The sequence below is a fragment of the Alligator mississippiensis genome, chromosome 4 (genome assembly GCF_030867095.1).
Source record: "Alligator mississippiensis isolate rAllMis1 chromosome 4, rAllMis1, whole genome shotgun sequence".
In the NCBI taxonomy this organism is placed as follows: Eukaryota; Metazoa; Chordata; order Crocodylia; family Alligatoridae; genus Alligator; species Alligator mississippiensis.
Window position 1 is genome coordinate 18,075,170 of NC_081827.1, and position 25,572 is coordinate 18,100,741.

Below are 25,572 nucleotides of genomic sequence, written 5' to 3' on the forward strand. Positions count from 1 at the left end.
TATTTTAGCCATGCCTATTTTTAACACCTATTCATAATCCTGTCAATCATTAACCAACGAGTTTAACTTTGAATCCAGGTTTCAGTTACTTCATAGTGTTCAGCCTAATCCATCATTATCTAAAAAATTAATTAAAAATCATTCGTATTCTTCTCTCTTCTTTTTCCTAAACATTAAGAACTGTGTATGAGCAAAAAGTACCATGTTGTGCCAGTCGTCTGGGAGAATGAAGTAAGTATCATTAACTAATGCTTTAAAAAATATTTCCATATTGCTAAAAAGCTACTGTTCCAGAAGTGGAAGTAATTGCTTTAGCCTGAGAAGGAGTTTGTTGTTTTAGGCTTTTACTCCTTTTCCCTTTAAAGTGAAGATTATTTCAAGACAAAAACATACAGCCTCTGACTGCTTGTTCTGACAGCCTAGATTAAAACAAATCTTTCCTGTCTTCATGAAAATGGTTATATTGTTGATGCAGCGAATCTGTTCTCATGAAGTACTGAAAGTTGTCATTGCAGCAAACAGCCTGTTTAATGTAGCTTCTTATGCTGTTCATGCCAATGTCTAAAAGATATGAGATTTGCATGGCACATTGAAGAGTTGTCAGGTATTATATTTTAGTGAGATGTTTTTGAGAGTATGATTCATTGCCACATGATTTCTTATTTGTTTTCAAACACCACAGTCATACCAAAAGACTCACTATTATTATTGTCATGCTTTTTTTTGTACTTGCATCTGCCATTAATTTTATCCATAAGTCTCAAAACACTTTATAAAGGAGGTTAATATCACTTAAACCTTTTTTTTTTTGCAAAGGAGAAATTGAGGTCTGACAGGGAAGTGACTTGCCCCAGGTCAGCCACCAGGCCTCTGTCAGAGCCAAGACGAGTGCCACGCTCTCCTGAATCCCTATGTGCTATCCACTATCCGGCATTGATCCTTGCTCTTTTCTATAAGTGCTAATGTAAACCATGTGCACACATTCTAGTACTGTACATCAAAATGAAAATAAATCTTCAGTTTTTTAAGATGGTGACAGTCAATTTTTTCAACAAAACTCAAATTCCATGTAGTTGCATGATGCATTAAAAACAGGTACCGAACCTAATCTCAGGCAGTGAGCTTTTACTTTGTGTATGAAATATAAATCCAAACTGTTGCACCAATCCCCACAGAAACAAAATCCTGACATTTTGGCTCAGTTTGCATTGTTGTTACACTGGTTAAATCATTACCCAATACATTAGAAGACAGAAAGTGATGCTTTAGGCTACATTCTGTTTGTTTTTAATTTTTCCCCCATATTACATGTATAGGCAGATACAAAGGAACATAAGGTAGCAGCTTGACTCCTGGTTTTAATTGGCACTGTTCAGAGAGAGACAGAGGGTTAGCAACAATGAAATTCAGATAGATGAATATTTAATGAAGAAATAAACATGAGAACCAGAGAAACTGGATTCTGTTACAAATAGGTAGCAAAATAATCACTCTCCTTTTTAAAGTATGAAATGACTTAAATAACAAATATATGATGCAAGCCACATTGTAGTATATAGCAGCAATAAACTTAAAAGAATACCAGGTGAAGGAATAAACCAAAGGAGTACTCTGTGTTTACCGAACTCTACCATTTTGGATTTAACAGCACAAAAGATTTGCATTTCAATTTAGAAGTCCACTGAAGCTGTTAAAGAAAAGTTTTTTGAAAAAATTATTTAAAGATCATTCTTAAAATAGGAATCTCTGGGTGTGTTCATACATCTCTGTACAGAAATGTTGCTATGGCACCATGCTTTAGTACTTCCTTTTGGAAGTACTAAAGCATGGTACAGTAACCGTCTGTACTGCACCACACATGCAGTGCATGGTTAGATTTCACTGCTACATCGCCATAGCGGTGCACTATAGCCAGGAAGTGCGCTGCTACAGCGACGTAGCTGCCGATCACATGGAGACTCATGTAATCGCTACATCACCGTAGGGTGTTGTGTAGATGTGCCCTCTTTGTGCCAAATGTCAGTCCCTAGAACAGTGGTTTTCAACCTGTTTAGACTTGAGGTACCCCTTAGAGAAGGTCAGTTTTTAGTTTTTACTTCTTTTTTTTTTTTTTACTACAGAAAATTCTTCTGACACAATGAGTCAGAATGTTTTTAACACTGGATTCCTATTTGAAATCTCTGTTTAACTTCTGTGTCATGTTTGGTAACAGTACTGCCACTGCATAGCACCATCAGCAGCAGGGTGAAAGCTGCAGGGGTGGTGGCCCCTGCTCCGGCCATGAAGCCTCTCAGCTGTCGAGGAGATCAGTGCAGGGCTTCTGGGTTCTGGGGCTCTGCACCGCTAGCTGCTGACAGGCAAAACTCGTGACATGGGTGCTTGTGCAACTGACTGTCTCTGTCTTGGGCAGTTGATTGTCTGTATTGATTATTTCCTCTCCTTAGTCTGCTTTTTTGATGGTAATTAACTGGCTACATTAGCTAGGTCCTGTGTATTGAGCTGGTCCCTGAGTGAATCTTGATTGATTGGTAACTGGTAACACAGTAGCTTAGCAGCCAGGCCTGCAGTAGTCTCTCCCATGCCCCAAGACAGAGACAGTCAGTCCACAAGCACCCATGGCATGAGTTTTGTCTGTCAGCAGCTAGGGGTGTAGGGCCCCAGAAGCCAGAACCCCTGCACCGATCTCCTTGGCAGTTGGCAGGCTTTGTGGCCTCACCAGGGGCTACCACCCCTGCAACTTTCACCCTGCTGTGCCTTAACACACACACTGTCACCCATGTCATGAGTTTTGCTTGTCCGCAGCTTGAGGTGCAGTTCCCCCCAAACCCCTGCACTGATCTTCTTGAAATTTGGCAGGCTTTGTGGCCTCACCAGGAGCCACCACCCCTGCAGTTTTGACCCTCTCCCCCCACCCCACTGGGTGGTGTAACACATAGATGTGACATGAGTTTTGCTTTCAAGAATTTGGGGTGCAATTCCCCCTGAAGCCCTGCACCAATATTCTTGAGTCTTGGCAGGCTTCATGATCTCAACAGACTACAATCCCTGAAAATTGCATTCAAATCAGACAAAAAACAACAAAGTTATAGATATTTCATTGATTCCTCATTATACCCTATGGCCGGATCTCCAAGGCAGCTCCAAAGCTTTTCCAATGTGCTTCAGAAGCTCCAAACCACTTTGGAAAGCATAAAGAAAGCCAGCGCTTTGATCCAGACATGCTGCTTTAGACACCAAAGCGTCCAAAGCTTCTCCTGACACGAAGCTCTGTCTGAAGCCTCACACAGCCCGACTGCAATATGCTCTTCCTTCACTCTCTCTGCGTTGTTCTGTGGCCATCGACAAGAACATTCCACCAGTTTTGGCAGAAGAGAACATGTGTTCTGTTTTTGGCATAGGGTTGGGTTTTCTATTGTTTCTTTATTTGACTGTGGTACAGTGAAGCAATCAAAAGTTGTAAACAGTTGCTGTTCCTATATGTCCCTGGAGGGGCAGGGGATTAACACAGAGTCCTGCAAGAATGGGGAATATAAAACAGAGAATGTTCTGTTTCCAAGGAATGCATGATATGGCTATCATTAACAATTCGTTTTCACTAAGAAAACTATCCAAAGATCCTCTTCTTGCCCAAACCTCAGTAGCTGCTTTAGTATTTTTTGTTTGTTGTTTAATGCCTCCTGGAGTTTAAAATGTGTAAATTTGTTACACAGTAAAATACTTGAACAGAAATCCCCATTGGCCTTAAAATATACTTTGGTAATGCAGGCTAACAAGTGCCGCTGCATTTATGCCTCATAAGTAGTCTAGTTTATCCATTTTTAAGCTGTAGAAATGTTCTTCTGTTATACTTAAGCCATAGATGATTTGTGTCTGGATTAGCTTTAAAAGTACCTAAAATAGATAGATTAATATGTAAGCTTCTCTTTTTCCTCTACCACTGATGCCATCCTCAATAGCCTACACTTTCTTCTGCACTGATCTCTATACAATGAACGCCCTTCCAGTGCTGATCCACACAGCCACGATGCTCTCCCCTTTAAACCTCCCTCTTCCTATTAAATATAAGATCCTTAAGAGTTTTCCATATTCCATCACACTGTACACTAACCTGTGGTGTGTATATGCATCATTAAATTGATTTTACAGCGTCTTTCGTTCTCCAACCCATCCTTACCGTTGTTACTCCTTGTGATGTCATATCCAGCATTAGCCTCTATACTGTTTGGGAAAGGATTGTTTCCTTTAAACATGTTTTCCTTTAAATAATAATAACCCCAAATATTTAATAACCATGAGTTTTTAATTGAGGTTATTTAGTTCACTTGTCCTCTATAGTTTATGTCTTTGGGTTCACATTTTTCAGGTATGTGTGTGTTTTATTCTTGCTGTTGTCTTTCATAACCAGGACTAGAAGCTTACATTTTTTTTTTTTTTAATGAACTCTGAGATTCTCATGTATTCATATGGCTCCAGGACCTGGGGCTTTAAGGAAACCCCGAATTTGACTGAAATTTGTGATAAAACCAAGAGAGATGGCAACACTGTATGAGTCTGTTTTAGGGGACATCTTTCCAAATGCTTTTTTTTAGCTGTTGGGTTACAGATAAGGGTTTCTTTTTTGTCCTTCAGCCATTAGCTGCTTCTCTTGTGGTGACTCAGCAGCCAATCAAGCTGCCTCTTATTCTCTCTCTCACTGCTGCTCCCCTCATTATAGCAGCAAGGAGAGGGTGCACAGCTGCTTAATGGGGAAAGGTATAGTAGGAAAGAATTCACTGCAGTCCTCCTGTGGATCTCTGCAGCAGAGTTACTTGTCCCTAAGGTAAGGCTGGGATTTGAGTGGAAGGAAAGAGGAAATGAATCCTGGGTGTAGTATGAAAGTATTAATGCAGTGACTGCAATGCATTTCAGTGGTAAAGAACATGTCTGCTCTATTTGAATCCTATGCCCACAGTCCTCTCCAAAGCTGTTTGTGTCCATAGAAGTTCATGGCTGTGAACTGATATTTGCACAGTATACTAATATAGTACACTGTGCTCCACTTAAATGCTTACCAGATAAGTGCATACTTTGCATACACTGCAAGGCACAATGGCAGTCCCCCTTTGTTGCCCATTGTAACAAACTCCAGTTATTAGCATGTCCATTAAGTGCATAGATTAAATAAAGGTGCATCTTTCGTTTGACCTCTCTGTTTTTCCATGCAACTGCATGCTGATAAACTACATACTCCCCAGCTATAACTTTGTATTCCCTTAACTCCCAGCAACAGTAAAGTGGAAGCAGCCAAAGCGCTGGTATTAGCTTTGAACGTGAAAGGAGCAAGAAATAGTTTCATAGCTGTTCTCTCTCCCTATTTCAAGGTTTGTCCCAGCAGCCCCCAAACTGACTATTGAAAGCCTTGAAAATGATGGGAGCTCATCTGCTTCAGGGCTTCTAATACCATGGTATTGGTAGCCATGTACTTGATGTAAACACTTATGCTGGCTATTAAGTTTTGCATGAATACCTACTCTGAGTAGGTGCTTAGGATAAAGAGTATGCACTTTTAAAATAGAGTCCCCTGTAGATGTATCATTTATGTATCATTTTGCTCCTACTAATGAAACTAGATGAGGCAGTCTTTTTTATATGGTTTTAAAAATCTGTTTGAATGTATTTTTTGATGGAAGGTGTAGGGATCTTGGCAATAAACACCAGCATAATGCTTTTCTATGAGCTTCTAATGAAAAAAAGCAACCACGTCATTGAATATCTTTTCTGTGATCTTAAAGTGCACTAGACTTCATTGTACAGTAACCAGTTCCTCCTTATTCTTTAAAAGAAATGGCCAGTGTAGAAGGGTTGGTTCTAAATTGGGTTTTTATAATTCCTTCCTGATTTATGTATCTAACTGATCTCCAATTTTGCAAACATTTATACATCTACTGTACTTAACTTTGCATATCTGACTAGTGACTTTAATATCAAAGGGCTTACTCTGTGCATCCAGTTATACACATGCATAAATATTTGCAGGATATTACCATGTGGTTGGTAAGAGAAATATTAATAAGTGTATGAAGCCAAATTCTGAAGTGTATATTTATGTTTTATTTAGTTTTTGCTGAGACAAACTGTCAGGGAAAGTAATGCTACTTACTGTAGATGCAAGCATTGTTTCATATCCTGTAAGAGGCACTCTAAACAGGACTGGGTCATATTCTGTGTGTGCAGCAAATGTGTCAGCAGCTAGGGCAGGAGGCAGGCTAAATTGTCCCAGCTGATTCTAGTTAACTGAGTGGACCTGGTTGCCAGCGGCCTAACTACCGCCAGCTGGTCACTGTTTTTAAGTAGCAGCTCCTTCAGGGCCCAGGAGGATATTTAACAGAAAAGATGTCTGTCTAACTTTGGGCTTCTGAGTCCATGTTCCTAGTTTCCTTAGTTCCTTACCTAGTTTCCCAGTCCCTGAGTCTTGCCTATTTGTTTCTAGCATCCTAAGTTGTGTGTGCTTGTTGCTAGTTCTTGTTTATTGGGTTCCCAGCTTCATCCTTCTTCCTCGTTTCTACCAGCTAATCACTGATGCCTGTTCCTGCTTTTTGATTCCTTGTTCCAGACTCCAGCCATGACCCCTTGTGCTCCTGACAGCCAGACCCCTGGCTAGGAACAGATAGGTAGGACCCAGACTCAGGAGAAACCAGTTGCCCATGGCTCAAAGAGAATCTTTTCAGTTTGAATGTACAGATACAGCACTATGTAAACCTGTCCATGTTACCCTGTATTATTATTAGTGAAAGGGTATCCAGCTGTGCATAAAAGAGCTTTACTTGATTCTTGGAGGAGGGTGTCTTGGCTGGCATTTCAAATGGTGATATAACAGAGTGATTAGATCAGGGGGAAGTGAGTTAATTTTAATACTCCAGAAAGCAGTGGAATTTCACTTCAACACCAGCAGTGCTTCTAGGAGGCTTGACAGAAGGGGAGTGCTTTAGAAAGATAAAGACCAAAGGATTTGGGACTATGACGGGGAGAACAGTATAGATAAAATTCCAAGTGAGCCTGAGCATTATCTACTGTGTTTAGCAGGTCTCTAGGCTTTCTTTCCATCTATAATGCAGTCACAAAGATTTTCATCCTATCTTGTTCATTCCTATTTCCTCCTGTATGAACTTCAAGCTTTTCTACATTGCTTTCAAAGCATTTCACACACGAGACCATCCCTGGCTATGTTACTGCCCTCCTTACCTCTTCCTGCCCTGTGAAGTCTGCCAGAAGTTTTCTTCTGACTACTCCCTTTGTCTCTATCCTCCATGGCATATTTTGCACTTTTTAAATTTCTGCCACCCCGTATGCCTGAAACAGCTTCCTGATTATTCCACCCCAATCTCAGTTCCTCTGCTGCCCTCAAACCCTCCTTTGACAAAACCACACATTGCAGCTTTGGCATGCTCCACTGACAGTATGCAGAAGTCCTACCCTGGATGTGACCTCCAGGAATGAACTCCTGGGTGTAATTTCTAGCAGCCCACACTGATGCAGGCAGAAAAAGAGGGGACAATGAGCCAAGGATGCTAAATGACAGGATTAGGGGTCTCTGTACTCTGAATTGCACTGGTTAACTAATTGTGTGGTTTAAGCAGATTGCGGAAATTAAGTGAAAAGATGGGAGGGGCATCTTTATTTTGCTTTAATCCGGGTTTATTTTTATTTAGATTAAGTTGGCTGGATGCGGGCTAAATTACAATCAATGCAAGGCACTCCAGTCAAAATAGCGGAGTTCAAATAGGAGTGTGTGCTGTCAAATTAAATAATAATGCGGAGCTCCTGTGTGGCACTTTTCATCAGTAGGTCTTAACAGGCTTTAAAAAGGATATCAGTATCATTATTCCCATATCACAGGAGGGAAATGGAGGCAGAGAGCATCAAGGTGCATCTGCGCAGGACCACACAGCATGCTAGTGGCAGAACTGGGGATAGATCTTATGTTTTCTGACTCCCAAATCAGTGTCTTGTGCATTATGACCTGCTACCTTAGTGTGTACAACTCAGTGTGTAGATAATCAGGGTTGGTAACAGTCTTATGAGAGCTGGTTATAAGGTACCAGCATATTTAATCAGAAGGCTGTAATGGCTGTTGAGTTGGTCCATACTGCTCTTTCTGTTACTTTAAAAATGAAATTTGTTGGGTCTTTTAAGTCGGACCCAAAAAGTTAGTGATGCTTTTCCCAATGAAACAATAAATCCAATAAAACTTTAAATTCCCAACTCTTTCTGTACAAAAGCAAAGAGTTGTTAGGCATTGACTACAAACCAAAGCTATTCTTCCACCTGGGCTCAAGAGGAAGAGGGGTTACTGGTTTTGGGATCTCTTGGTAAGAAAAGCCCCTTGTGTGGAATTAAAATCAAAATTATTTGTTGTTTGACTTCATAGTCAGTGTTGTCTACAAATCTGAGGTGCATGGTCATTGGACTGTAATAAAAGCATCCATTCCAGTTGGGTACAAATAACCAGGAAATACAGCCTTGCTAACAGAGCGCTTGGAGATGCTCTCAATTTTTGGTTTACCACTGAAGAGATGCTTCACAATGAAAACTGTTCAAACAAGATAATGCTCTAGGGTCAGTTCATATATTCTGTAAGGAAAGCTCATACAGAAGACATGTGAGCAATTTCCTTTGTTTAATGCTAAGGGCTGTGTGGGATCTTGGAATGAAATGGAGGCTTGGTTCAGAAAATGAATAAAAACATGACCCTTTTGGGAACCAGAGGTTAATCTAGGAAAACAGCACACAGGAGAGATGTTATAACTAGTCAGAAGTTCCATAGAAAACCTAGAGGCAATAATTCCCAAAGAGCAAAGGCATGGCCAAAGGAGGATAAACTGCATTTTTTCCAGATTTTTTTTTCTCCTGCTTGGAATCCAGGCCTTAAATCAAGTCTTCATATACTCTGCAGCAAGCTGAAGGTAACTCCTGTAACAAGTTCCCCTGGGTTTTCAGGCCCTTTGGGAAACAGGATATTCTATGACAGCTTTAGAGTTTTTTTTATTAAATTAAATGGGGATATGAGAATTTTTGCCATGGCAGTAGACTTGGTGGCCTTTAATTTAATTACTAAAATCAACTTGTTATATTTGACCAATAATTTCTTCTTATGATGTGCTCATATTTGTATGTCTGCACAAAGCTGTGTGTATCCCAGAGAGGATGCTGGATTCTTCTGGCAAATGAACATGTTCTTTTCTAAATTTGGTTCTTTTTAATATTACTATCTGAGAAAGCATTGGAGGTGGTTTGGGATGGAAGCACAAGTACCTTAGCTAGCTGGCATTATTGTAATAGTAAAATAATGTTGACTTTGTAATCTTTATTAGGGTTCAGAAATAATACCAATTGAATGGGGATAATTCAGAATAGTCTTGGAGCTGATCTTTCACATTCTGGATAATATTGAATTATTATGCTTTCTTCATATTTGGGAAAGGCTTTTTTTGGGAAGCGTGTGGTTATAATGTTTTGTTGTTGTGTTTCTCCCCCCCTCCAATGAAAGTGTAGCTTTTTACAGAACAGTTTTGCAAGGTGTGTAACTATTGGATCAGGAAATACTTCTAACTACACCATGATATTATTTCTGTTTGTCCCCCTTAGAGAACGTAGAATATATTTATGTAAATAGATGACTGCAGTGGTGTTAATACAGTTTCTGATGTGCTCTGCCCTTGCTGTCCCTGGGATACATGATTGTGTGCAGTACCCACCCACCTACTTCTTGTATACACAAACTTGAACTTGTATATAATGGGGATAACCTTGAGGCCTTGGCCCAGAGGTTGTTTGAGAACAACCATGAGGAATGTCCCCAAGGCTAGGGACAGAAGTTGCACTTAAACTGGTTTAAGTGATCAGAAACTGGTTTAAACCTATAACAGGATAGGAGTTCAGTGCACATAAACCAGTTTCAAAGGCTGAAGATCGACATTCAAAATGTCTGAGCCTGAATTGATTAAATTTTCTCAGGTTGATCTAACCTGCATAGATTGAACTAGTCTAACTGGATAGACATTCACTTTTTGATTCAGGAAATGCAATGCCTGCAGTGACTCAGGCCAGGCGCCAGGGGGTGATAGAGCAAGCTTTCCTTTCCCTTCTGCAGTGCTGAGCTGAGGGTTGGGGGGTGTGGTCATACCCCATCAGGATGCTATTATTAAGGTGGGGTTTAAACCTCTACCCCCTGGTCTGCACAGTCCCCAGCTAGACTCCCCCCTGGGGAGGGGGAAGCAGCCATTGCCAGGGTTTTCCCCCACTCACAGCTCAAGGGGGGCGGGGTGTATTGCCAGACCCCAGCCCTGGCTAGCACTCTGAGGCAAAGAGGGAGGAGGGAGGAGCTGCTTGTGTGGACTGCATGTATGTGTATTATCCTACTAGCTAGTGCTTCATATTTGCCTAAATCTCAAACTGACAGGTCCCATTCATTGCAAAGCAGGTCATTTCTCACACCTCCCTCTGTCCCCTATTGAAATGCCAGATAGAGTGCAGCTTCCCTGTCCCACAAGCTAGGCTCAGCAATGGATGAGTAGAAGCAATCACTAACATTAATTGCTGCATAGTGAAACTTCATTTAATATAAGAGTTTCAGGGCAGGAGATGCCTCTGACTTTGAAGCATGCCAGCAGCCTGCAAGGAGCTTACCAGAACACAAAGCTTATCAGCCCGTCAAAAAAACAAAAGCCTTTCTCGCATTGGTTCAAGCTCTTCTTACCAAAGGGTACGGGCATTCTGCAAGGCATTTGCAAGCCACCGGCTTCTTGAATCTCAGGAAGAAAGGAGAGAGGGTGGCTGTCTGACAGGCATTACCAGCTGACCTGATGATTAGTTCCAGAATGCCCTAAGTGGACACTGTCCTGTCTGCTTTTGTTCCAGTGAAATTGGAGGCGCACACGCACATAGATATCTCTCGGCATTGGCTAGCATGGGGGTGGCATGGCCAGGTGGCAGCTGTAATCTGTGCTGCTGGGGTCCCTGCTGTGGGAGAGGGGAGGGAGTGGGGGGATCCCTGCTTGAGCATCAAGGGGTGGGGGGAGCAGGGGGAAGTCTGGCAGATGCTGCTGTGCCTCTGCCAGGCAGACCCTGGCTGCAGTCCCCCACTCCCTTCTCAGCCAGCCAGAGCTCTAATTAGGGAGGTGAGGGCAGGACCAGCCCTGCTCTCTGGAGCAAACAGCCCAGCCCAGGGCTGAAAAGCATGCTAGGATACTGGGGCACTCTGCTTTAACTTAAACTAGGAAAGGGGTCTGGGACAGAAGTTCTAAAAACTGGTTTGACCCAAATCAGTTAAATCTGATACTACATTCAACCAGACTTCTCTTTAAACCAGCTTTAGCCATTTTGAAGCTTTTTTATGTGCACTGAACTTTTGTTCTGTTACAGGTTTAAATGAGTTTCTGATCACTTAAATTGGTTTGTGTGTAACTTCTGCTCTAGCCGAAATGGCTTAAACTGGTTTAAGATAGACTTGGTTGAATGTAGTATCAGACTTAACTGATTTAGGTCAAACCGATTTATGAACCTTCTGTCCCAGACTTCTTCCTGGTTCAAGTGAAATCACAGTCCCCCAGCATGCTTTTCAGTGCTGCTGTTTTACCTCCTCCATCTCCTGTGCCTTTACTGAAATTTTCCATTTCTTTTTTTTGACCTAGCTAACACTCACCTGTAGACGCTTGTCATGGGCCCCTTCAAACATAGTTAAAAATCACATATCCATTATGTGGAGTCAATATTACTATGATGCGTTTCCTCTTCTTTCTGCAATGGGGCCAATCAGTGCCCAGCAGCCTTCCTTGACAGGCTTTGCAGACCAGTCCTATGTCTGAACAATGCAAGGCTGTCCAGTAAAAGCTGTCGTCCTTATTCCTTCAGGAAATTTCTGTCCCTGTCTGGACTTGTACCCTCAACCAAAAGACTACAGCCTGAGCTTCTGACTCTCACCCTTTCTCTCATGCTTCTCTGAATATAATAATATATTATGGTGTATTTCATTGTAAGAATAAAGCATCAATGACATTTCTAAATCAAAGAAAGGAACAGATGTTTGCTTTCTAAGGAAAAACTCAATCATTTGGGAATAGGTAAACCAGGTTTTGGGCGGGGGGGGGGGGGTTCTTCATGTTTGGCTTGTTTGTAGTTTTTCATGTAACTCTATAATTATCCTTTCTATACTCTACTTCCACCAGTAGTTAAATTTACTTGCTGACAGCTGTTGAGCAAGAATATTATAACATAGGTATGGATTAGAAGTGTTACCTGCCACTTCTAGCAAAGTTCCTGCCTTATTTATATTGAGGGGACTAAAATGTCATGTTACCGGGTACCTTTAAATAAGTTTTTGAGAACTGTGGAAACTCATGCTATTGAATGTAAATGTAGCAGTTTTTTGAGAAAAAATCTCCATTATACAGCTATATTTTCAACAGTGCCGATGTCTAACTGCTAAATATGCCAGTACAGTAATAGTAATTATTCCTACATCTTTGTTCATTCAGGTTATTACAGTTTACTTTTGGGTCCACTAAATGGCTCTCAAGCATTGAAATAATGAAACCCAATTCTGAACCAGTCAGAGATTTGCCTAAATGCCTGGAAAAACGCAGCATGCATTCAACGTATGACGGCTTTGCCATGCGGACTCTATCACAGATAAGAGACAAATGAGATTGTCCTAGAAAGTTGGTTTCTGCATTTCTAAGAAAATGATGTCCAATGTAAGTTGTGTATAATCAACAGCATGCTCAGGCGAAATGTAAACAGTACATGATTGGGAGACAGAGTGACGGGCAGGAAAAAGTGGGGAATTGGCCTAAATGGGAAATTGCCCATATTTTTTTATGCAAACCAGAGCAGTTGCATACAAAATTATGCTACCCTTTTCTTTGTTTTTTGTTGGGGTTTTTTTCTGCAGGAAGGGAGAGGTTATGAACGATGAATATTTTTGCTTTGTTGAGAGAGAGTTATAAATCCATGTTGTGGGATGGAAAATTTAATTTGAAGGCAAGAATGGATAGCAGGAAAGTGGGGGACGGAGGACTGCAGAAGAGTTATAGTGCTAAATGGAAACCCAGAAAAAGATGGAAGGGAATATAGAGGGGGTCAGGGAAGAAAAATGTTCTAATGAAAAGTCCATGAAACATATACAGTGTGTATCACTTAACTGCATTTGTATTGGCCCATAGCCCATTTGTGCACATCCAGATTTTGCTTGCTTAGCAGCACAAAGCTGCTTGTTCTTCTATACACAATGCGGGCTTCTTATGAAAATATAAAAATCAAGGCTTGTGACTGTACACTAGCATTAGAAATCTAATTTAGATAATGGGTCAATGCAGAACCAGAACCTTTTGGTCACCTTGCCTACCTGCTAATACTTTATCCAAAAATGCCCAGACTTTTCGAACAGATATCAGAGCCCAATCCTGAAGTTGAACATGAATTTTACATTTGGGCTGTTTTTGAAGATCAGCCCACAAAATTGAACCTTTTCTGAGATATGTATTAGTAGGAGTGTCCATACTAGAAACGGTGGAGATTAAATTAAGAAATTCACTCGCTATATAGAAATATTTCCTGGCTACTTGAGGAGACTGAATGCACTCTGTGCTTGGATATGAAAAATCACTGATTGTACGAAGTTTATGTAACTGATTTCTCTTGGCAAATACTGTGCTCTCAGCATAGATGGAACACAGATTGTCTTTTATTTCAGAAAGACCTTACTTAGCAGCATTTCAGTCCTATTACATTTTTCTGCCTTCTTCCCAGGGGAATCTTGGGCTCACGTTCGGACCTGGTTTCAGTAGGAATTGAAACCATGTATTTAATCTTGGATTTGGCCCCTCCTATGGAGTATTACTTTATTTCCATTTTCTTTCTTTAACTTCTCATAACAATAAGTAATTTACCATTAACAGACTATATAAGTCTCCAAACAGAATCCAGCATGGGTTACTGCACTGGTTCTCCAACTTTTTAAACACAATGAACCCCTTGGAAAAGAAAAATGTCAGCTCTTAGCTTTCATATGTTTCTTGACTACAGAAAAAGAAGAGGGCAATTCTTACGCTGTAAGTAAGTCGGAATCATTATAACGGGTCAAAATGTTCTTGACACTATGTATTCCTCTTTAAAATATCTAGGTTGATCTTGTGACTGATGTGTAGGTGTTTGTACTCCTAGCAGTGCAAATATATTGAGCAGCACCCAACAATAACCCTAAAAAGGTTTCATGGCACCTTAGGTATCTGATGAAGTGAACTTGGGTTTAGGGAAACTTGTACACATGCGCTTTCTTTTGTTCTCTCTCTCTCTCCTGCATGCTGTCTATCTTATTTAGTTAGTCTTTAAAGGTGCATAAACTGTGTACCTACCCTAACCTGGTTGAGAATCACTGGTTTAGTGAATAGGGCACTGGCATAAGATGGAAAGATATTGGTTTTATCCTTAGCTCTGTCACTACCTTATGCAGTGACTTTGGGCAAACCATGTCTTTGTACCTCAGTTTCACTTTATGAGAGTGACTTCTTTTTATAAAGTACATTGATGAAAAGCACAATATAGGACTTGGGTATTCCTAGTCGCATGCAAATTACTGCTTAGATTTTCAAGGACATCACAGGAAAGAGTAGCTATAGAATAAAGTATCTTTTGCCAGCAACATCTTTGTGGGCCCATCTAGGATTCCAGGCTGGCTGCAAGATATAAAACATTTAAACTTTTTCTTTAGGCAAAAAGGAAGAGTTTTTTAATAACCAGATACAGTAACTATAAAATATTGTTGAAGTTGAAAATGCAAAGCATGCTACAAGTAGCCTGGCTTTAGTAAACTTTGATTAATCATACTGATAAATTGGAATGGATCTGTCCTTTATCCATATACAAGATGGAAGCCTAATCCTTTTACCATATGGTTTGGAAATATTCTTACCCATACAGCCTCAGACGCTGGTCCAAGTGATCTGTTCTGTTGCAGAACAGATATTATCCCCTGTGGCCTATTAATTAGGCAGAACAATTTAGAGGATAGAGAGATAATAGAATTGTTATTAAAATGAAAGTCTTGAATATTGCCCAAGTAATAGCAGAGACAGGAGAGCTGGAATTGATAAATATTGTCTTTTAAAGGAATGGGGAATGGGATATAGTAACCTGCAAAACCATTAGAAAGAATCTTATTCGCTATTGAGAATACAGATGGGAACAATTTTCCGCAGTTTGGCAAACAGTCATTAATTATAGCGAAGAGACAGGAAATATAGAATAGACTTCAGCTTTATGTGGCTTCTGCTGTGGTAAGTTAAGAATAAGCTATCTGAATAACACTGAACTTAATGAAATATGGGAAAAGAAATAGCTTGTATGGAGTACATTTTACAGCACAAAATGTTGTGGCCAGTATTGACTTACAGAATGGACATATAAAAGCATTAAACAATTTTAATGGCACAAGTAAAATTATTGTCAAGCAGATGGATCCCACACACAGGCCGTTACATGCAGTTGCCTACTATGCATTTACTAATGTTTCTATTATATAACAGTTTTATAGCCAGCAGTTATCACACTCCCATAGCCTCTGATATTTTCTCTATCTATAGCCAGTGAGTAATCTTTGTCATGTATCGAATTTGTCATGTATCAAATTACCTGCGACAATGACATTTAGTCCACCTTGTGCCAAAGTGCTTTTTCATTTGCTTACTGCATAAAAATGGGCTTGAACCATAACCCGGTATCCCAAACCCATGAAATGTGGATCTAAATGTTGTGGATTTTAGTTGCTACAAATATGCCTGAGTGTTAGAATCTGTGGTAGGACACCGCATGGAGTAAAAACATGTTGGACCCTGCCTTGTTCACCTTGCCCCTCAGCATCCACTTTTGCTGTTGTGAGAGACAGGGCTAGGTGAATCTATGGTCCAATCCAGGGGTGCCAAGCTGATCTGTCCCTGTGGGCTGGATGAATGGCGTGGGGCTGGTCTGTGGGCCGTGCCCACTCTAACACATGTCCACTCTGTGCCAGATCCAGTATGCTCCCCAAAACAGCCCAAGTAGGTGCTGTATGCAGCACAGCCCTGGAGTGGACTTCATATGGCGGCAGGGCCTGGGACTGTGCTGTACATGGTACCCACTCTGGGCACTCCAGGAGTATGCAACAAGTCTGCTCCAGCACATGTCTGTTCCATGCCAGATCTAATGCATGCCTTTGAGCAGGTGTCATGTGTAGCATGTGTCCTGGAAGATCCAGTCCAGGAACTGCACTGCATGCAGCACCCGCTCCAGCCACTTGGTGCATTCTCTGACTGCTCTGGGATGCACGCTGGACCTGGCATAGAGTGGATGCATGCTGGAGTGGGTATCATTGACACCTTTAGTCCAACTCAGTAAATGGCAGTTCTTATATTCTTATTATGTACATTTTCATTTAAAATATAGCATAGTAATATATTGCAGAAATAGCAACTTGTGTAATTTCCTAGAGAAGTAACTGGTTTCAAGTTTCATGTTACATTAATAGTTTCTAATGATGAACTATAAATGTGTACAAAAAAAAAAAAAACAACCCCCCCCCCAAAAAAAAATGCTGGTATGCCAGAAAAAAATACAGTTTTTGTTTTTTAGTAAGTTATTCAGGTATATATTTGCTAAAAACTCTGGTCATTGGAATAGTTCTGACTTCAGCGGACTACCCATGACAGCGAAGTTAACCAGGTGTATAAATATTTGCAGAGTCAGGGCTTTACATAATGATGTTAAAAAACAAGGTAAAGAAACCACAGGGCAGAAGACAGCACTAGATAAATGTCCATACCACACACATGTTGGCTGCATTCACCAAAGCATTCCACACTTGACAAGGCTTTTCCATAGAGCTGACTTAACACACATGTGGAATTTGCAACATTGGAGTAATTAAAACATTTTAAATGTTGCTTATAATCACTTCAGCTTGTGCAAAATTGGGAACTTTATCAATATAAATCATTAGTGAATAACTCCAGCCATCCTGCATAGATTTATATTCAGTACTTGCTACTTAAAGTGTATGCAGATTTTATATTAGTGCTTTCAGTGATCAGTAAATAGTAATTTCTGTGGTAACCCTTCAGTTAAGTGCCATGTGTTGCATCTTAATGAAATGAATCTCATAATGGCTGTTTCTAAATATCTGTGCTTGTCCTGGTCATAAAAAATAAAGTAAGAAAAGATTGCTGGGTGTAAACACACTTTATAATGTGTCCTTATTGATTATTCTATTAGAAGGATGCCTAGATTATCCAAAGGAAATAAAGGTCTCTTTTGCACTGGGCAATGTACAGATACACAGTCTGAGACAATCTGTGTTTTAAAGATCCTAAGGCAGGGGTAGGCAACATTTTTGGTCAGTGCGCCAAAAACCCCACAATGTCTTTCTTGTAAGGTGCCAGAGTGCCGGCACTCCAGAAAAACAAAAACTGGGGTGGGGGGTAGATGGCAGGATACACTGCATATTAATATAGTTAATAATTATAAATGTTGCCTTTTATTTTTTTGGAAAATACCAGCTTTTGTAAAAAGGTTAAACCTGGTGACAGTAAATAAAACTTCATATGCTACCATTGTTCTTGTGTATTCTTTTTTGTTAAGCATGTTGTGATGGGGGGGGGGGGACAGAGAAGAGAGAGAGGGGGGAAGAGAAAAATGAGAAAAAGAGGGGGGAGAGAAGAAAATAAGAGAAAAAGAGGAGACAAAAAAAGGGGGGGGGAGAGAGAAGAGAGAGGGGGAAAAAAGGAAAAAGAGAAAGTGGGTGGCAAGGGAATGATCCTCATGTCCCAACATTACCAGCTGTGGCTCAGGCCTGCTGGTCCAGGGCAGTGTCTGGCGGAGGGAGGCAGCAACAGCCACCAGGGCCAGGACACTCCGCCCTCCCTGATGGTCCCAGAATGGGGGGAGCCCGGGCCCAAGTTTGGGAGGGAAGGTCCATCCCACCCGGGTGGGGACATTACTGGGGCACCGAATGCTAGGGCTGGACACTCAGGGCAGGGTCTGGGTGGTATGGGGAGAAGTAGGTGAGGGGGGAGGTGCTGCAGGCAGGCCAGCCTGGCGGGGTCCTTGAGAAGGCAGCAGGTAAAGGAGGGCAGGGGCTGGGTGGGAAGCAGGGCAGCCCTGGGGCTCTGCGGGTTCAGGCTATGGCGAGCGGTCAGAGGCACCCAGCAGCACCTGAGGTGGGGCTCGGTCTGGCCCACAGCTCTGCAGGGATGGGCTGCAGCTGCCCTGCCCATGAGGGGATGCTGCTGGACAGGGCGGGACCCCAGGCTCAGGGGCCTCCTGGCTCAGCCTCTCTGCATGCCGGGCACACCAGGGGTGGGGCAGAGCCTCCCCCAGTGCAAGGGTCTGGCAGCAGGAGCCCCTGGACTCCAGGAACAGCTTCTGCGGCTGGCCCAGCCTGCTGGGGCTCCAGCCTTGGCCTCTTGCAGCTTCCCTCCAGGAGCCAGGGCCGGGGCAGAAGTGTGCAGGGCCACTGCGCTGCAGGATCCCAGGGGCTCGGTCCTGAGTGCCACCTGCAGCGGCTCTTCCCAGGGCTTGCGGGGGGGCTCCTGTGGCAAAGCCCTTGCACTGGGGGCAGCTCTGCCCTACCCATGCTGTGTCCAGCACACAGAGAAGTGGAACCAGGAACCCCCTGAGCCCAGAGTCCTGCCCTGGCCAGGTGGCATCCCCTTGCAGGCATCCCCTGTGGAGCTGTACAGGCTGGACTCCACCATGGGTGCCACTGAGCACCCCACCCACCCTCTTGCCATGGGCTAAGCCCTCCAAGCCCTGCTTCCTGCCCTGCACCCACCCTTCTCTGGCTACCACCTTCCCAAGGGCTGGGCTGGGCTGCCCACAGCACCTCACCCCCATGCCAGCTTCTTCCCCTGCTGCCTGGACCCTGCCCTGAGTGCCCAGCCTCAGTGCTTGGCACCCCATTGCTGCCCTTGCCAGGGTGAGACAGGGCATCTGTCTTCCCAAGCCCCGGCTGTACCCAGGGCTTGTCCACCTGCTGGGAGCCTCCAGCACAGTGGCCCTGAACAGCGTCTGCCTGGACCTGGCCCTGCCAACCCACAGCTCCCCTCCAGGGGCTGGCCTGGTGGGGGTGCAGCCCAGGGACACGGGCTGGGGGCAGCAGTACACAGACTGCATCCCTGCCTGTGTTCTCCTGACTCCGTGCCCCGGTGCCTGCCATGGTGCTGGGACCTGTGGCTACTCCATAGACTTGGAGCAGCAACTTAATTTTTTTTTTTTTTGTTTTGTAAACAATTTCCTTGCATGCCTCCTGGCATGCTAGAGGAAATGTCTCCACGTGCCATTAATAGGCACGTGGACTGGGGTTGCCTATCCCTGTCTTAAGTTTATATGTTTAACATTTTCTTTAGGGGCTTGGTTCAGGCTTTAAAAATCCTGCTTATCACCTCTTCATCTTTAAAAAATCTGGAACCTAATGTCTAAATAGGTGAGATTGATAATGGAGAAGAAGACAAAGGGGCATAAAAGATAGTATGATTCTGCCAAGGTCAGCAGCCAAACTAGGAAAAGGACCAAGAATACTTCCTCACCAAAGCCAGCATCAGTCTGTTACTCTACGCTGGTTACTCTATGCTTTGGTCTTTTCTCAGCAGTGTTCAAACACAGATCTGCTTGTTCCACTTGTATTGTAGCTGTAAATTCTGCCTAGGAATACCAATAAGATCTTCTATAGCAGATATAGGGCAGGTATAAATAATGAGTGTCAGTGGAGACATGCTGCTGTCCTCCTGCCAAGGAATTAGGCTTACATGTTGTGCATTTCTATGGGGATATATTGCACCTTTTAGATACAGTTGTTTAGCTTCATGCATGTAAAGCTGTAGCTCAGATAAAACATATAGTGGAAATGTGCCACTTAGTACTTAGTGTTTTGCTTCTTGAAATTATACTTGATGCCAATCCTGATTCTCTACTCTGTGGCACTTGGATGTACGTTAGTTTGGCTCCATTGACTTGGATAGGTACCATGATGTAACTGAGTCCCTCTTTTGACTAAGTGCACAGGTCTGCACAAAGGGTGTTGCGCAGTTAAAGTATAAAATCATAGTAATAAAGCAGGGGTGCTCAATCTCTTAGAGCAGCAAGGCAGATGCTTGTGACCTGGCTACACTATGGGCCGCTTCTCCCCTCTGGTTGAAGGGAGAGAGGGAAGGGAAGAAAAGGTGGAGTTTGGGAAGGGAAGAAAAGGTGGAGTTTGGGAAGGGAGAGTTTATCTTTGGTAAGCAGTGTCAGAGGGGGAGGGAGAGAGTAAACTGGTTGGAGGGGATGGGAGATGCAGACAGCAGGACATGCTGTGGAGGGAATCGGTGGCACAGTGGAAGGCAGGGACAGCTGAGCTGCTTGCCACTGATCCCTCTGCTACAAACTGGATCCAATCACTTTTGGAGGTGAGCTAGTTTGCAGGCTGGAACACCACAGCATTGTCAGGAGCGGTGTGAGAAACAATATAACAAAAGCACAAACTGTGCTCCCAGTTAGGCAACATTGTTAATAGTCCCTTGCTCCAGTATAATGCACTGCCATTTTTAGCGTGGTGGTGTCCTGAAGTAAAGCATGGGAAGGGAAGGGTAGCATTTGGAGCATCCTTCGCTGTTTGTACGTCTGGTCTTCTCCAAGCCTCATTCTGAATGCATGGTGAGTAAAGGGACACTGAAAGTACTCCAGCAATGCTTTGGGAGATAATCCATGGTGTGTGTCTGCATCTTCCCCTTGGGTGGTTGTGGCAACCTGCATTTATCACTAAATGCAGTAGAAATGAGGCTCAGCTAGCACGCTGCCCAAAGTGCTCACTCTGAGTATATCCTGAGGGTTATGCAAACAGGGCTTCTGTGCTATTAGCCTCTTTGCTATTTAAAGTGCTACTATGGTGTTTCAGAGCCTTCTTCCTCTTGTGCTCAGAGCATCAATCAAGTCTTTCTCTGCCTTCAGTTGAAATTCAGGCTGCATAGTTCACATTCTGAAGTGGACTCAGGTGTGGCTTGTGAGGGCCGTCATCCCTCTACTTCAGGGGCATTCAATTGTCTACTCTCTTTGAATAGGAGGCAGCTGTTACACCCACCAACCTCAGACTTCTCCCAGCATAATAATTTAAAATTTCATCATCAAAGCTTAGCAATCTGTGCAACAGAAGGTTGGAAAAAAATCCACAGACTACACATTTTTAAATGCTTTTAAAATTGGTCTAACTGCTATTTAAAATACTATTTAAAATGGGTCTAATAGGAGACACATGAAGACCATGTAGGTGCAGGGAAGAACATGAGATCATTTCAAGCTCACTTGTCTGTGATGCCCTCTAACTTACCAGATAATAGTATTGTGTGAGGTCAGTTGTGATGCATTTAAAAAGGGGATCTCCAATTAAGTTGCTGGCTGCATTTTTCCACATACCTCTTCTTTGGACATGCCCTACTAAGTCCAGGGATGTACTGGTCAACTTCCTCTTTGCCTTGGCCAACTGCAAGACCAGGAAGTTGGTGCTAGCTTGGAGGAGGCTGGGCACCTGTGGAACTGTTTTCGTTTCAATCCATGTATGCATGTTTCAGGGCTGAGTTTCACTGGGTGGGTAGTGTCCACAGTCTTCTTAGATAAGTTTGAAAGGTGGTAGGTGCTAGCTGGTGTCCTACGCTTGGTGCTTCCTACCCCCTTAGGATTCTAGTTATTAACCTAAACCTATGCCCTGCACCCCCATTCCTGTTTTTCTTATGATTTATCCCAAGAATTCAGTTGTTATATGTATAGTTGGCTACCTCCTTCTAATCACTGTGGGGTACTTCTGGTTTCCTGGTGGGGCTGGACCCACAGCACCTACATACTAAATGGATTTGTCTCTGACAATGCCCAGATAAAATAACTGGCCATAAAGAAATGTCTACCCTTGTTTGATATGTTATTGTCTGGGCTGTTGCCTGAGGTATGCTAACATTTAGGGGTATTTTTTTCTTTTCTGTAGGGGAACTTATGTTTCCACTATAAGACTGTGATTTGGATTGAAGCTGCAAGTGAGAACCTATTTAATGCAGAATAAATCACATTTCAGGGAAAAAATACACATGCAAGCCATAGCAAATGTGAGTTTTACAGAACAATTAATGTGATTTAAAATCTCTTAGCAGCTAACAACAGTCGAGAGACATGTAAGTCATGTTACTAAATTTACTCTCTATGACAACTGGAGTTGCTGAAGCCCCTTCATTTCTTTTGAATATATTAACTATTTCAGGTATAAATTGAATTGTGTGGGTTGCAGAACTGTACTGAAGACCTTCTGCTGTCTCTCTTGATATAGAAAGGAGCAATGAGATTGTGACCACATAGTTATTAGTTATGCTAATAGGCATGGATTTAACAAATAAACATCTGGTTTCAAAGTCCTTTTGAGAGACCATCTCCTTTTAACATTTTATTATTCTCTCTGGAATCCCCTGTAAATCGTGGTTCACTAGCTTAACAATCTGAGATGGACATGCAGCTGAACTAACAGCACCTACAAGTTAAAATATATATACACCGTTTGTAGGTTTTCTGGCAGCTGGTGGACCTTGGTGTTTTCACAATGGCAAAAGGGAGTAAAGATGACAGCACAGCACTGGTGAGCAGCGAAAGTATGCAACTAGTAGTGGCATATGTAGCCATGCCTATACAGAGTCTGGAACAAATGGTGCAGACTTGGCATTGGATGTATGCTGTCAAGTATGAAGGGTACAGGCATATGGGGAGCACTAAGTAGCTGCTGCTTAAAGGTATGTGGAACTGGTAGCAGATGTTTCTTAAGGATGGGTATTTGTTTAGGTCCAGTACATTTTTTCCCTATGGGATGTCCTGCTGCTTGTAGTTGTAAACATTGTATTAATAACCACCAAAACCTCTTTCAATACCTAATTTGAATGAGAATCATTCAAATCACAATCCTGTCCCTGCTTTTGTAATTTTACTGGTTTTGTAATCTTACTCTACGGCAGTTCTCTTATTAAAGTAATCTGGAATTTAATAAAGGAACTGATGGGTTTCAGTGAAATTAAATTCTATATGTGCATAGACTGCTGAACCATCCCCAATGACTTGGTCCATGAAGATTCAGGTTAGAGGGTAATGGGAATATGCTTTGAGATCAGTACGTGGAAGGTTAGAGAAGCATGAAGACCATGTAGGTACAGACAAAATAGTCCCCACTTAAAGTGTCCTTATTCAGGTCCTTATGGCCTGTTGACTTTAATTCCATAGATTGTGCACTTTTTTCAGGACGTCCAAATTTAAAATCTTACTTGTATATTTTTTTTTAATGGTACCTTTTTCTTCTTACAAAACCAATGAACTGAGGAATTTAACTGTTGAGGCTTTTTTCTCTGTCACAACTTTGTTGTTGAGCAGAACTATATCCTCTCCATTTCTTTTCTCTTTTCATTAAGTTTCTTTGGAGAAGATACTCTTTAGGAAGAGGTGTGTGAGGGAGGCAGAGCATGGCAGGAAGCTGTATGTGATTAATATTACTTGTTATGAGATAATATTAATCACAAATGCTTAGCATACCATTGGGTATGATACTGCAGTCTATATTCAGGAATCACATCTTAGTAAAATCTATGCAAGTATTTCCTAAGTAAACTCCCATTAATTGTTTTTACTATTTTCCCCCTAAACAGATTATGAATCCCTTACATGTGCATGCATTTCCTTGTGGTCATAAAGCCAGGATGAAAATTTGCATGAGATACAAGGCCAATGGAGGGACTGGAGCAGACAAATGCTGTGATTAAGATGAAGCAGAAGATATGTCAAGGTATGTTTTAAGTAGGACTCTAATTCAATTGTAGTTTGGCATATGTAAATAGGTAATTTATTACAAAGGTAATAGTTAAGGCAGATGGCATAGCTAGAATTGTTAGACTTTAAACACATGCTTTAAGAGTCAAAAATATTTCCAGTGTTAGCAAATAATGCTTAATAACAATAACAAGATATTTATTCTTTGCATGTTTTCTGTATCATAATATTAATGGATTATACATAAATGTACATAGATGTACATACATGTTTTTCTGAATTCAGTTCAGCCGAAAGGCTTCCATTGACTGCAGTGGCTTAGCAGCAGGTTATGTAAAAGATAATTGGCTTTTATCAAATCACCCAGACTGAGTGGGACATTTGGAACTGGGATTATATTTTGTGTCCATGTCTTTTTGGTTCATGCTGATGTCACAATATGCTGAATTTGCCTTCCCATGCAGTCTCTCAAATGCAATTCTCTTTGTTACTTCTGAGCATGAGTCTTTTCTGTTGCATTCTTCATTTAACTGGCGCTTGGCCAGATACTTTTGTTTCAGCAAGATCCACAGCACAATTTTCTTAAATCAAGTTTTCCTTGTGGCCTATATCTGAGCCCCTGGACACAAAGCTCTTCCCTTCCTTTTCCAGGGGCTGCCTACAAAGGAAATAGCTTTATCCCTCTAGGTTTTTCTACATAACTTTGTAGTTTAAACTGTAGTATCCTAGTTCTGTCATGGATAGATTCGTAAGACTAACAATATGTGTCAAACTGGGTAAAACTGAAGGAAGGAGAAAATACAGCTGAAGGGTTGTTAAAATGTAAATAATCAAAACAAATGGCAAATCAACAGTGAAGATATTGTCCATCAGGATGCCTATTGAGCATAAAATAATCCTTTAAAAATATTTAAGAATTAAGTAATCTTATTTCTCTAGATGACATAGTCCCTTAAATACCAGCTATATTGTAGACATTTTATATACGTTAGACTTTATTTTTGCCTTTTGTGAATATCCAAGCCTCCGCTATTATGGAGGAAACTAAAGCTAGCTACATACCAAGTTGGCTATTTAAAGATTAATGGACTTATGTCCAAATGAAAGGTTTGTGATCATGTCCATACATCTTTTTTACAGCTTTTTACAACTATTATAAACTTGCCAGTGTTTAGCATAAATAAGGTGACCACTTTTAAAAGGAAAAAAGCAATGCACATGAAATGACAGAGGGTAAAAGTAGAGGCAGAAAGATTTATAACCAAGAGAATAGAGTTGAGTTTGCATGCTAACCTTTCATATACCTTTCTCATTGGATTTTTTTTTTCACCAGGAATCAGTGGGAGAGCAACAGCTGGGCAGGTTCTTTATTTACAGCAGTAAATATAGTTGTGGTCCTTTTTTTTTTTTTTTTCTTTTTCGGCCAGCTCCTGTTCTTGCAGATGGAAGCTGTACGAAGGGTATATGGACTCTTTGCCTCAGTGCCATACTTATGCAGCACTGGTATTGGCACTCAAGACTGGTGGAGGAGATCAAGAAAGCCAGTTGCCAGTGCTTTCCAGCTGCAAAGTCATGGCATAGATCAGTCATCAAATAGATGACACGTGGTTTAAGTTGTAATAAGAGGCAAAGATGAGCTGCTACAAGGATCCAGTGCTTAGCCCTTTCCATCTCAACTTACAGGAATTAAAAATTTTCAAGTGAGAAGTAAGGCCAGTAAAGGGACTGAAGCAATAAATTGGTTCT

General features: G+C 41.8%; 1 long non-coding RNA gene across 3 annotated transcripts; it reads left to right on the forward strand.

Moving 5' to 3' along the window:
* The first annotated feature begins 4,717 nt into the window (after positions 1-4,717).
* LOC109283204 (uncharacterized) lies at positions 4,718-25,572 on the forward strand. 3 transcript variants are annotated; one of them, XR_002090300.2, is made up of 4 exons: positions 4,718-4,819; positions 22,583-22,654; positions 23,706-23,842; positions 25,254-25,572. It is a non-coding gene; the product is annotated as an uncharacterized LOC109283204 (long non-coding RNA). The 3 variants fall into 3 exon arrangements; XR_009461306.1 differs by lacking the exon at positions 25,254-25,572 and adding an exon at positions 25,160-25,242; XR_009461307.1 differs by lacking the exon at positions 22,583-22,654.